The sequence below is a fragment of the Gambusia affinis genome, linkage group LG10 (assembly GCF_019740435.1).
Source record: "Gambusia affinis linkage group LG10, SWU_Gaff_1.0, whole genome shotgun sequence".
NCBI classification, from domain to species: domain Eukaryota; kingdom Metazoa; phylum Chordata; class Actinopteri; order Cyprinodontiformes; family Poeciliidae; genus Gambusia; species Gambusia affinis.
In genome coordinates this window covers 14,342,974-14,357,072 of record NC_057877.1, presented here as the reverse complement: position 1 = coordinate 14,357,072, position 14,099 = coordinate 14,342,974, and the positions used below count along the sequence as shown (strand labels likewise).

General features: G+C 35.9%; 1 protein-coding gene across 5 annotated transcripts in view; it reads left to right on the top strand.

Moving 5' to 3' along the window:
• LOC122838482 (voltage-dependent R-type calcium channel subunit alpha-1E) overlaps positions 1-14,099 on the top strand; it is a 98,254-nt gene that overhangs the window by 46,528 nt on the left and 37,627 nt on the right. The gene's annotated exons all lie outside the window — the stretch shown is intronic.

Sequence of the window (14,099 nt, the reverse complement as noted above, 5' to 3'; positions counted from 1 at the left end):
AGTGAATTCTACATGATTTTGGCTCTTTAATTATTGATGAGTCGAGCCAGGCCTTCTTAATGATGGTCTGCTCACTGCTGGGTAGAGAAGGGATATGAGGTGTTTGGAAAAACGAGGAGAACGATGGCTGAGGGTTCCTGTAGGTCAGCTGATGCTGATGTCACACATGCTGATGAGGACAGTCAACCCCAGACTAAATTAGCAGCCTAATTAAAAGACAGGTGCATGCTAATGCATTTCTAATATCACCTGCCTGAATGAGAACCAGGAAGAGAAAGAGAAACGACTTTTTCATTCTTTATTTATTTTCATTTGAGGGCTGGGAATGGGGTTGTATTTTGTGGTTCCTTGAGAGATCATTCAGTCGTCACTTTTCACTTTCCCCAATTTCTTTTTATTTGTTAATTGAAGTCGCAATGAAAGACATGATCTCAAAAACAACGAGCTCCCAAATGTGTCTGTTCCACTCATCTGTTCATGATCTGAATTTTAACAACCAATTTTGAATTAGTCAGTAGACGTGTTTGATCTGAATAACACAGCCTTCCAGGTTTCTTCTTAATAATATTCAGCATGATGAAGTGAGCTCCTGATAGATTGCTCTCTAAATTATCATTTTGGCCTCAGTAAGGATAGATGAATGCAGACGGTCCATCTCTTTCTTTCTCCCACGCTTAGTTCATTCAACATTGACGCACATGGAAACATTACCTCACCTGTGGGCCATCATTCAAGGTTTGTAATTTTAGTTGAGTGACTAGTTAGATTAGATGAGAAGCGTTGATAGTATTAGATTCATAATCGGAGCTGTTGATCACTTTGTAATGGTGAAACCTTGACCAGCCTCCCACACATCAAATGAGCTGCTCTCATCGTGGAACAACTTTAATTTAGCGTATTATTTATCTTGATTATAAAACAATGCAATCTAGTTAAAAAAGTCTTGTTCCTAATACTGAAATCTCTTTTTTTTTTTTTCTAGATTCAGTTTTCCAATATTCAGTTTTACATTTTACAAAATAAATTTTGGATTGAGATTTTTAGAGAAAAGTTTTTAAAAAGTTCATAATGTGTATTTATTAAATTATTGCAGCTACAAGACAATAGCTGCTGTGAGCTGAATTAGACCTCACATTGGAAAAAGTTGTTTCTGCAAAACTGGGTTTAAGTTTTGATCTTTGTGTTTGTTTTCCACATAGACATGTTGATCCTCCCAATGCCTCTAACCATCCAAAAATATTGATCTTAGATTAATTAGCCGCTGTACATTTCCACAAATTTGTTTGAGAAAGTATAATTGTGTCGTTTTTTCTTTTGTTTTGTTTTCATGAAAAAATCCACTTGTCCAGACTGTACCACCTTGACTCTAGAAAAAAATTATTATAAATGCAGCAATAAAAATTACAAAATCAAAAATCATTTTTATAGACAAAAAATGTAACCTGTTAGGTGTCAGTGTTTTTGCATAGCCACAATTTGTAATAACTCAATAACTGCTGAATTCAGGTTACTCTCCTCACTTGTTTATTTCCCCCCCTCCTGTTGTGTTGCAAATAATTACAAAACTCACTCAGAACTGCCACTTTAAAATTCACTGGCCTTTTTGTTTATTAAAATCTAATGCAATGTAACAACACATCAGGTGCTCATCTGGAAATCCTTTAAAGCTTTTTATTCACACAAGCGGGAAGCCTAATTTAACAGTTGTGTTGAAATCTCTGCCTGTGGAGGCTTTACTCAACTGTTAGCTCAGATTACAAAAGCCTGCGAACCTTTCCTCGGTGAATACCCCTAACTCACTCCGCATCATGAGCGAACATGTATAATTATGGGAAGCGTTTGCTTACTGTGTCAACGCTGGAGGCCGTGATTACCTCAGCAAGCTTCCTCAGTGTTTCAAGATGGCCTGAGAGAGTGAGTGGGAGGGAGATGTGAAAAACCAGATGGCACTTCCTCAAAGGCGTCTTTTTGTGTAGTTGAGGACCGTAGAGGGATGACGGGTTTTCTCAGGTCACCAGCCTATTATTTCTGCTAAAGAGCCAAGCTGTGAGGCAGAGTCAGAAAAGAGAATCAAGCAGGTGATGAAGCAGAGCAGGAGAGAAACTGGCTCAAGAGCAGTGAGGTATGACGGCAATTGTTGTGGAAAAAACCCACAAAAAAAACAAAAGGAAAGAATGTAGTAGGAGGAAATGAGAAGGACGCCTCAGTGCGTAATCGTATGTCTTAATTGGCACCCTGGCAGTTTCACTCGCTGGCAAGCCCTCCATTAGACTGGCAACATTAGACGCAGGGCAACGCCCACTGAGGCTTTGTGTCACCATAAAGTGCCAGACACTCGGGCAAAGATTTGGTGCAAAGGGAGTTGATGAGATCGACGAGTTTCTGCTGTTTGCTTTGGTTGTTGATAACATTTTAAAGAAGGAAAACGAGACATCCTTCACAGCAGTTTGCATTATTTATGTTATTTGACATGTTGGAGACATGGTGACGATATTCTTGGCTCATCTTGTGCCTGAAGTATTTGCTTGTATGTTTTGTTTCTTTGATGATTTAATTATTTATAATTTTAGTTTCAGAATGAATGAGTTAGGTTTAGATAAGAGCTTTTATTTCCTGTCTGTGCAGAATAAAACCCTCTCCACAGCATGATGCTGCCACTACTGTTAGTAGTTAGGGATCGATTGGATAACATGGTGTTGGATATCCAATACATGTGACATTTTGCATAACTACAAAATCTCATCTAACCAGAGCATCTTCTCCCACATATTTGGTTCTTCCTGAATATGAATTATTTCGACGTTATTTCAGCGCTTTTCTTCTTGTCACTCTTCGATAAACACAAGATTTGTAGAGTGCAGGACTATACATATTCTCATCTCTTCATTTTATTTATTTCGGTTTTATTTGCGCAGAGGCAAGACGTAGAAGAATGTTACATTTAAGAAGAGATGTTGCCCTGTCAATAGGATCTCTGGCTTTTAGAAATTGATCTTTATAATTTAAAAAAAATCAATTTAAACAGTAAAATAACGCTCCAGTCACATGTTGGGTTTATTCTTTGAAATTGTTAGTTCAGATTTATGTCCCATTAAGTAACCGAGATACGAAGGCTTTTTGCATTAATCAAAACTCCTTCTGCTTTGTGATGAGTTCAGTGCTGCTGTCATCAAGCTTTATTCTGTACTTTCAGTTTGACATTTCACACCGGAAGCCAAAGTCAACACAAAGAGCTTCATATCAATCACAGCATCTGCAGCACTAGTCAGCAGGACATAATAACATTATATCTGAGCCATAATATAGTTTTCTTTCAGAGTTTCTTGCAGTAATCAAATTATTTCTTATAATTGTCCATATTTTCCCTGCTTTCTGTGGTTCCTTATTGTCTTTTTATGTTTTCATTAAACCAAAGGATCCACAGCCCACTAATATATTGTGACCATAAAGCAAGAGAAAGTCTGCAACTGAGAAATATATGTTATTGTAAAATTAGGCAAATTACACAGCACAACACAAATATAGCAGCTTACTATGAGATTTTGCACTATCACGGTAAAGATAACAGTATATAAATCACATATTTTTAAGGCTGCATATTTTCTTGCTGCCACTTTAAACAGTTTAAACTTTTACATTTTGTTTTGGCCCTAGAGCGATTGTGCCAAAATGTATTGATAAAACCTGTTCACAAACTGTTAAAATCTAGTTAAATTCTTAAAATTAAATAATAATATTGAACATCTTTTCAGTCCCTGCAGGATTTTGTGATTCTTTTTGTGTTTTTTTTGCAACAAAAATCACAGTGTTTGTGGCACTAATTTGGAAATATTTGCAGTATTTGTCGGATTTGGCCCACGGGCCTTAAGTTTGACATGTGGTTGAACTGAACTTGAAGATGCTGTATTTGGTGTTTTGCATGTGTTCTTCGGAGTCACGTGTACAAACCAAATGTGCTATAGCCAGCTACACCTTATGTCTGCTTGGCATTCATGCACCTGTTAGTAGTAACCAAATCAGCCTCTCTCACACACACACAAACACACACACACACACAGAGAGACATTCAGACAGATGCACCCTCTCCGGTCTTTTTTCCCATCTGCTGTCTGATGGATTGATGAGATCAGACACAGCAGGAGTGGATATGTCCCTTCGAGCTGCTGCTGTGGTGACTGAGGACCCGGCCTCAGGTCAGGCTGTCACAGGCTCCAGTTCTCCTGCTTCTCTGGTTAACGTCTCTACAATTAGTTTGGATCAGGAAAGATTTGTTTCTTTCTGATAATTTGCCAGGGGAAAATGTACCTGCAGCTTGTGGGCTGTGTTTATCTAAATCAAACAAATAGAAGAATAGTTCAAGGGTTGTTTTCTGTCATATCTCTTTATCACAAGCAAAGCAAAGTCGAATGTGGGCTGTGCATTTCAAAACTATACATTTCTCTTCAACATGTCCACATTGATAAAAAAAAAATAAACATCAGGGCAATTAATTGGGATTTTACATCAGAGCAGTAAAAGCAGTGCATAGTGGAAGTGGAACGAAAACTATAGATATTTTCTAAAAAAATTTATAAATAGCCTCTGTTACACTAGATTGTATCTAGTGGTATCTAGTAGATCAGCATGTAACCTAATCTCAGTGTAAATCCAGCTGTGCTGTGAAAGTTTCATGCTTTGTGGATTCTTTTCTTAAGTGTCTACAAGGAAGCTGGTCAGACTTTGAATGAACTAAAAATTAGTCAAACCTGAAAAAAAAAAAAAACCCTTCTGAGGGTTTAGGAAGACTAAAAGTTCATCTTGAGCTACACGAGGACTGTTTACATCAGCACATTTTAATGCTAAAGTGGTCTAGTTAAAGTCTAGATAGAACTACAATGAACAATCCGGAGCCAGGTCGGGGAGATTTAATACATATGTACAGCATGTTTCATTTTCATTTTTAATTTATGTTTTAATTTAGAAACTGTGTGTCATTCTACCTAAGCATGCAGTACACTAAAAAAAAAAGAAAATAGTTGGAACTAACTTAATTAAATTGCTTCAATTGGTAACAAGTGATTCAATTAAGTTTATCTAACTTAATTTATCAAGTTCATTTAATTTGACAAATTTAAGTCAGTTTTACTCAGATCATTTAGTTTACTTCAAGTGAAGTAAACTATTACAGGATCTTTCTTTTAAAGGTTTTTGTTTTTGCTCACACAGCCTGAAGGTTGCGTCATGAAGTCAGACATAGGATACAAACGCATCATTAAACTTAACTGTTTCAAGTAAAGTGAAAGTAAAAAGTTCTTTTAAGTTAAAAATGTAACTTTTAAGTTAATTCCACACAAAAAGTAAGCTGTCATCACTAAACCAATTGAATTAAGTGAGAGTAATGTAAATAAGTCCATAACTTGAACTAAAATGTATTTTTAGAGTGAACTTCTGTAGGGGTACTACTATATTTTAGGGGTTTTTAAATGACCGCCATGAGTAAAAAGCTTGTTCAAATGTGATTAGTCAGATTGAGATCCTCTGGTTAAATGATGCATTTTAACTGTGATCTTAAATCTGAACACTGAAAAATTGTCATACTGATGAAAATCCACTCACCTGCGTCCCTGAACCTCCACTTCTCCCTTCGTCTGTCTCTCCTCACTTGTAGCCATTGTAAAAAAAAAAAACATCCTGTGATACAAAGAGTGTTTAGCGGGCCTTTTATGCAGGCTGATTAGAAAAGATGAGGTGATATGCCAAGACCAAAGTGGCCGTACTGGTTGCTGGGACTCTTGTCAAATTAAATTCTTTTTACTAGCAAAAGTAACCAGCTCTGAGGGAAGATGATGGATATTTCTCAATTATGACTTTTCAATTTGTCTGCAAATTCAGTCTGAGATGAACAGGGCCTGTGTGGGAATTTAATTAATGCCTGAAGTTTATTAGTATTCAGTCTGAATCGACTGAGGTGAAACATGTAATGAGCAAAATTCAACTCAATATGCTCTAGAACCGATTTATTGTTGATGCATTTCAGCCACGACTCAATAAAAGAACAGAGTTTAGAGACAGAGATGGAGTCAAAGCAGGTTGTCTGTACACTCTTCACACCATAAATGAGTGATGAAGACCTTGTTAAGTTTCTATAGCAACTGTTATATAATGTGTGACACTGTAACTTCTGATGCAATGTCAGTGACTTAATATAGGCAATAAATTATGTTTACAGTAAACTGCTGATCAAAAGTAAAATTTAAAGATGAATGCATCCATAATTAGGTCAGTTTTATGGCTATATCAATAATTCATAACAAGTTTTTCCTCATCCAATTTCATGTTTATGTTTAGGAGCCTGAAAAGTTTTTGAGGTTCTTTTAGTTTCTTTGTTAGATCAGTCTTGTTTGAATTTTACTTTAGTTCACTCCTTCCTTACTGATTGTTGTTTGTTTATTTCATGTGCTTAGTTTTTTGTTTGTTTTTTTTTACTCTAGTTTAATTATGTTTTTTAGGTCTAAAAAGTCTTTAGTGTTAGATTTATTTCCTAGTCCCCTGTGTTCACTCCCTCACTCCCTGTTCCACTTTTTCTCTCCTCATCCTGCCTTCTGCTTTGTCCCCTCACACCTGCAACCCGTTTCTAATCATCCATCTGTTCTTTGTTCAGTAATCAACTTCCCCAGTATATATTCAACTCATTCTCAGTCACTCCTTGCTGGTTCCTCCCATCTAATCCTGTTATCTCCCTGTTGATTCCCTGCTGTTTTTGCTACTGGATTCCTGTTTTTGTTCTGCTCTGGCTCCCTGTATTCCCTGCGTTTTTTTGTAAAAATGTTTTTATTTTTTTATTTTTTTTTGTTATTAAACACTTAACATCATCCACATTTCCAGCTCCAGTCTGCATTTTGATCCTTCCAGAAGAAACTCATGACAGATTGTTGATGTAGAGCCAACAGAAATGGCAGAATATTGTTTTAAAAATACATATTCAGATCTTGTTCACTTAAAAATACTGAGTATTTTCCTAATACCTTCTTTAAATCTCTCTTCACATGCATGTCTGAACATATTCCACCCTTTCTCTGTAAAACGGCTTCTTCAGTATTGATGTGAACTTGCTCATTTCCAGCAAGGAGCTTCTAATTTAATCCAGAATCTTTTTCATACTTCAAATTGAGTGACCTCGAAGACTAAATGTGCAATTGTGTCAATTTGATTCCAGTTAAGGTCTCCATGTTGGTGTAGCTAACTCTGTTGCCATGCAGCTAAAGGAGGTAATTTGTGCATTGTGTTTGCATGTTTTCCACATGCATGATGTGGTTCCTCTCTCTCTAAAAGCATACATGTCAAGTTCACTAGTCTCTCTAAAGTCTCCTGAGCTGTAAATCTTTGCATTGCTTGTGCCTGTTTGCATCTGCGTGGATCCATAATGGAACGTAACCCCTTTTATTCTACTGAGTGATACCAAAGAGTTTTTGTGTTTACATATAGTTGCCTTTTTTGGAAGAGGCAGCATTTGTATTATTTAAGCTATTCAGCAAAAGTCACTTTAAAGAAACAAATAAGGTTCTTTATTGATAAAATTACCATTACAGCCTAAGTCTCATGTCCCTTTTTGCATCTGCTTAAAGGAAAAGATGCTTGAGTGTTTTTGGGAGTGTATATTGTATGAATAAGTAGTTGAGTCGAAGCATTGGAGAGAGATGCTCTGAAGGTTGCAGGTAGTTTGAAATAGTTTCAGTGTTCTGCTCTTTAAAGTCAAGGGCAAAAGCAGAAAATGTTGGAAAACCTAAAGCAAACAACAAATTTTATATTATTATCATGTTTCAAGGTAACTTTTGTAAAATAACTCAGGCTTTCTGCTTTGAATGGTAAGCCTGTTAGGATGAACCATTTTTATATCTGTGTTGATTTGAGATTTCTGATTTAAAGCTTATTATCAGGTTTTATAAATCCAGTATTGTCGACCTTCGTGTTTAACCTGGCAAATTATTTTTATTCTGATTTTGATGGTTTGTACCTCAGGGCCATTGCAGCTCCATCTTTATCAAGGGTCTGTACTAGAAAGCAGATTAAAAAACATACTTAATAATAATTTTATGACAATATTTTTCAGGATTTATTGTGAAAATGATAAAAGACTGCTACTGGTAACAGATCATAGAAAACTCCATAATGTACCCATTGTGCAAAAGCAAGCTCAGTACACCGGTTACATTATGTTGTACATTTGTTCTGCTAAAGCACACAATACGCGCAGTCACCAATAGTTTCACATATTTTGATATTTATTGATTCTAAGTACAGATAATAAAATATATATGTTGTTTGCATTTGGAAGTATCACTGTTTGTTGTTTTGATAGATCAGAGCTGTTGTCATAACACAAACAGGTGTCTCTGACACTCGGCTGATAACCAGTTTGTGGAAAACATGATCAAATCCACGCCTGTTGTTTTAATGAGCAGCATGATTTGATTGTATGCAACACGCTGAATATCAATGATTTGTGTGCACAAACGTAAAGCGGGAGAGAATAAACGATGGATCAGGGGGAGTTAAAAAAGGACAGAGTACTCTGTGGGAGGCAGAGAAGCTTATATTAACTAAATCGACCAGAGCAGTGCTGTAGGAGGTTCCTCCACACAATTCTTTATTCTGTCAAGACAATCAGCAACACACACAACATATACTGAGATGCTTGCACTGTTATTGCTTGACTCGACAATAAATATGTTCTCTAAAAATATTTAAACCTGCAGCAGAACAACAAACATGGAATCTACTGCCTAAATGACAATATGAACTGAGTCTCTTTTCTTGGCCTTTACTAACTGTGAAGAAAAAGAATAACTAGACAAGAGGCAGAAGTCCTGATGGACAGATGTTCTTAGAATTGGATTGATAATTGATTCTGTTTGGTGTGTTGAGAACCTAGTAGAGTAACAAAACATCGACAGAAGAAAAGTCAACATGAGATTGACTCCAAACTAAGAAGAGAAACTCGTAAATAGAAAGGTCCAGATTAACCAAGCTAAATCAGAAATCTACTAATGAAACTTAACTAGATAACAGAATAAATACAAAGTCCAACAAACCATTACACTACTTCCTGTTATGACATTTTATTCACTGGTATATTGTGCTTTGATAATTAATGTCCTTTAGTTGCTCTGAAGAAATACATTTAGCAAACAAAAATAGGTTAGCATCAACACTAATTCAGCACGGCAGTGTAATCCAAAATGAATGCCCGGCTTATTCTGTGTGTGTCCATTTTAGCTTTCAGTGTTCTTGTTCCCAATATGCTTTGTTTAAGAAGCTGATTCTGTGGCATGCATTGTTTAGGTTTTAGTGCACTGGTATACACAAAATAAAAGTAAAGCAGAGGCAACCAGTCATGCAATATGCATAACATTTAATTTGCCCACCCATTTTTGTTTATTGCTAAAAAAAAAAAAGAAACTTATTTTAACTTTCTTACCCAAATCCCTTATTTTTTCTGATAAATCAGTTTGTACAAAGTCATGCAACATCACTTTGCACCAGTAATTATTATTTATTTTACATTATTATGTTTCGAGTTAAAGCTGTAGTGCAACATGCAGTTCACATCATGTGACCTTATAAAGAAGCAGCCGTTCTTTCCATGCTCTTTTTGCACTCACAATTGTTCCAAGATACTCTTAATCTTTCTGAAGAAATGCTTCTAAATAACATAATATGGTAAAAATTTAGCTGCTCTAAAAGGCGCTGAAAGTCAGTTCGATTTCTATAAAAACAAAAGCCCAATAGAAACAAAGTAAAAGAAAAAATCTCATAACTTGTTGCACAAATATAGTCCAACAAGTTCTGATATTTGTACTGTGCTTGATGACTATTGTTACCTACCTGAAGACTTTCAACTAGCATAATTTACTCAGACCATTTGTACAGTCACTTTTTTCAAGCTGTTAAGTTTTCAGATGTTTTTTTTTCCTACTGTTTATTTGTGAAATTAGATTTGATTCCAAAACATGGTTTTGTTTATTACCGAGAGATACTTGCAGCGCTAACCACGTAAGACGAGTAGGTAAATTTGTTCCAATGATCAGGTGTGCTCCTATTAATAAATGTGTGGCTGGACGGTGACATGGAGCATAAGTCACAACGTTGTCAGTATCGGGCTCTGACGAGTGTCACAGCAGATTTGTCAGGCGGTGTGAAGCTGTCGCCTCAGCAGGGTTTGTCATCAGTACTCACTTTTCATGGCTGACACCTCCAAGCAGGGCATCATCTGTTTGACAGCTCCCTCTGAATAAAAGTTACGTTATTAACTTGTGAAAAACCTGTTGGATATGTTGAAAATGAGATCAATTAAAGTGAACACTATCTGGTTGGTCGGTCCAACCTTCAGAAGTGGATCCCAACTTTGACTTTTTTACATACTTCTGTACTTACGTTAAGAAAATTCCCAAGTATTTGACTCTCATTATTCCCCAGTTATCCTAAAACATCAGCACTTTATACTCCTGTCCACATTTTGTGCTTTCAAATAAGAGTTTCTAATTCTATTTTATTTGTATTCGTACCATTCATAAATGGTGCGATCTCTGTTTATTGTAACCCCACTGTGGCTTTCTGTGCGCTGCATTCATAAAGCATATCACACAAAATATATGTAGGTTCAAATACACTCAACAGTTGAACAACATGTCCTGCAGAGGGAGGAAATTTGTACAGATTGCTTTGTTTGCAGCTGTTCTCCCTTTCACTCAAACAGCAGATAGAAACATGCAAACTGTTAAGACTTTTACAGCTTTTGCAATCACCAGAGACAGAGATCAAAGACGTTGCCTCTTATATTAACACAATAAACACTTTGGAGCTAGATTAGTCAGCTACTCAAATGTGGAATAAAAATATGTATATTTGCATTATTGTGATCTATATCTCTTTCTATTTGATTTTTGCTTTTTAATTTTTTTGTATTTGCTTAAAAATAATGTCTGTTCACACTTATACAACATGCCCAATAAAGCTGATTCTGAATAAAAAATTATTTTAGACATGTTTTAGCAGACCTCATCTCAACATCTGTACTTTATGTAAAAGTATGTATTGCCTGAATATCTGAAGATTTCTGAAAGGAGTATCACATTTCACAAGGAAACAAGATAATTAACTCTCTATTTAAGTTTAAGGTGTAAAAAAGTTTAGTGCTGTAAAGAGACTCGAGACAACACTTTACTTGGCAAGACATGACATGGATAAGTAGGAATGAATTATGACATTTTTACTTGATAGTGACGGACATAAACTTATCCTTAATTTAAAAACAGCTCTACAAAATGTTTTAAAACACGAGATGCTTGAGTTTACAAGACTTCAGCGTTTAAAAGCAAAAAGCTGTTTGAGCAAAATATGTCTGAAAGAGACATATTTACTCATTTAGGAGAGAAGCTGATATGCTGGAAAACTCAAAATGCATAAAAGAGAAACTACAGCAACATCATAGACTAATTTGACTGGTTTATTTGTCTATTGGTGCCTTCGTGCTCACCTGAAATAGTGTACTCATTAGGTTCCTGTTAAGTGACATTATCCCTCCTTGCTGTGTGACATTTTAAATGCCTCTATGGTGTCTTCACTGGCCTTTTCAGCCTGACAGCAAATTCTTTTGTCTGACCTTCCTTTAGCAGAGCTCAGTAATGCTCTGTTTAATTGTTTAAATGCACTTTCAGAGGAAAATGTAACTGTATTTTGCTAGTATGCTGAATTACTAGCTGCTGACACTGTCTATTATTTATCTGTGGTACACTTTATGCTTGGACTGTAACATCAGGATGTCGAATATGAGCAAAACAGTGTCTGATATTATTAGATATTTCATTTTGATTAGCCAAATAAACCTACTGTAAAATAATAAATGAACATCTTTTTGTGAGGCAGAGGGAAGGCGACAGGGAGGAAATAAATGGTGGTCCAAACTGATTTCTTGCGCCAAATCAGCCATGTGTCGTGCTTCCCCCGGCAGATTAAAATCTGCCAGATTCTGTGGCCAACCTTCACCTTCCCCGTCTCTGACAGAGAGGAGGTGCCAAGGTCCAGACGGGCTTAGTGTTTCATATTTGCCGTAGTAACGAGTGCGAGAACAGCCCTTTGCAGAGTGTTTCAGCTTGTATTTATGTATTCTTGACTCCTCGTGGAGATGATATGTAATTCTTTTCATCAAATCTATCAAGTTTGTGTTTTATTTTCTCAGAGGCTCTTTGAAAGTCTCACAAAGAAATTCGACACAGCAACTTAAAGAGGGTAAAATAGAGATAGTTCATCCATTAGCCTCTGTGTTCCGATGCGTTGATTGGATGGTTTATGCTACTAAGATATAAAGTTTAAGCTTACATTAGTTTGCTGTTTACTTCTCATTTTAGACACAAAGCCTAGTTAAGTTTTATTGAAGTTTGACCTCCTGTTTTATTTTGAAAAGTTCACAAAACTTTGACCTTATTTGTGAAGTGGAAGGAAGTAATTTGTGTTTTTATTGTTTCCAAATAAAAATCCAAATAGTATACCCTGCAGAAATGATGTGATGACCCTCTAAATAATCCTCTGCAGTTGTTTTTTGAAGTGGTCTATTATGTGTAATTCAGTAAAAATACAGGGATAATGTGGTGATGTGTAAATAAAACAGTAAAACAAGTGGAAAAAGTAAATGCCAGAGTTTTCATGTGGCAGCAGAACAAACTCTTTGAGTAAAATAAACAAAGACAATAGCTGAACAATTTGATGTGACGAAAAGACGAGGCAGAGAGAGAGATCGCAGGTGTGAAGCTCATGAAGATGTTTCTATTTCTGCACGTGCATCGACGACGATGAGCTATTTTAATCTTTTTCTCATCTTCTCTCGTTCTTCTCTCCTTCCCTTTTTATTCTTCTAATTAAAACAGATGACGTTCTTATTCTGCTAGAACTACAGATGAGACTAATTCTCACTGCTACATCCTAGAAATATAATTGCTTTTGTGGTGCTTTGTTATACGATTAAATGTGAAATCTCTGTTGGGAAAATTAGAGTGCATAAAGAGGGCACTTAAGCACTGTTGTGTACATAAATCCTGGATAATAATCATTTTGTACAATCTATTGATGAGTTATCTTCAATTACCAGACTGTTTACAATGTAGCTTGGATACTGTGGTGAATGCAAATAGGACAACTGTACTATAATGATTGTGTATTTACCCAGGTAACATCCGCTTATCTGCATCAGTGGCTTAAAATTGCTCTGCTATAACTATTGAACTAACACTTGACCTTTGACGGCAAACTCCTACACAGGACAAAAACGAGACACTTTGTCAGTTTTGAGAATGGCATGTAGTGCCAAGTTCAAACTCAGCAAGTGAAATCTGAAAAAGTTAATTTCCTAAACGAAATTTGGCAAGAAAATTAAGAAAATGTCTTCTTACTGGATTTTCCTACTTCATTCCATAAGTATGCTTGTTTTATTTCCCTTTATCCAGTCCTGCATATAATTAAAATGCATTTCTGGGTCTAGCAGTAAAGCTGAGTTTCTATATTGTTCTCATGAAAAACATGAGAAATATTCTCTGAAAATGCCAAACAGTTTGTGGTGCAGACATTTTAGTCAGCGAACTGATTTGTATTAAGTGATTTTAGGAAAACACACCATATCCAATACCATATGTCGAGATAGTGCTTTGACTTGTGATAATGAAATATTAATATTCTTACTTAGCACATTGTTTTTGCAGTCCTAGCAGGGTTTTTTTTTCCAAGATTGATATTATTTACAGTGATATTGAAATAGTGATAAATATGCAATATATTTTACAGAGCTAATGATACCTGTGATCCCTAATTTAATTGTAAGATTCAAATCATTGCCCAGCATTATTCAGAAAAACACCACTTCTAATTTCAAATGCAAGCTTTGCTAAAGTTTTAGGTTTTTAAGAAGCTCAGTTTGGAGATTCCTTGGCTTCAATGCTCTTCTACTTGATTTCATAAGCATCTTTCTCCATTTATCTTTGTTTTTCAGTTTGTATGCAAGCTCAAGTGCAAAATGGAAAAAGCAGTGGGGAATAAAGTCACAGAGAAGATATAATTGGAAAGGGGTTTGA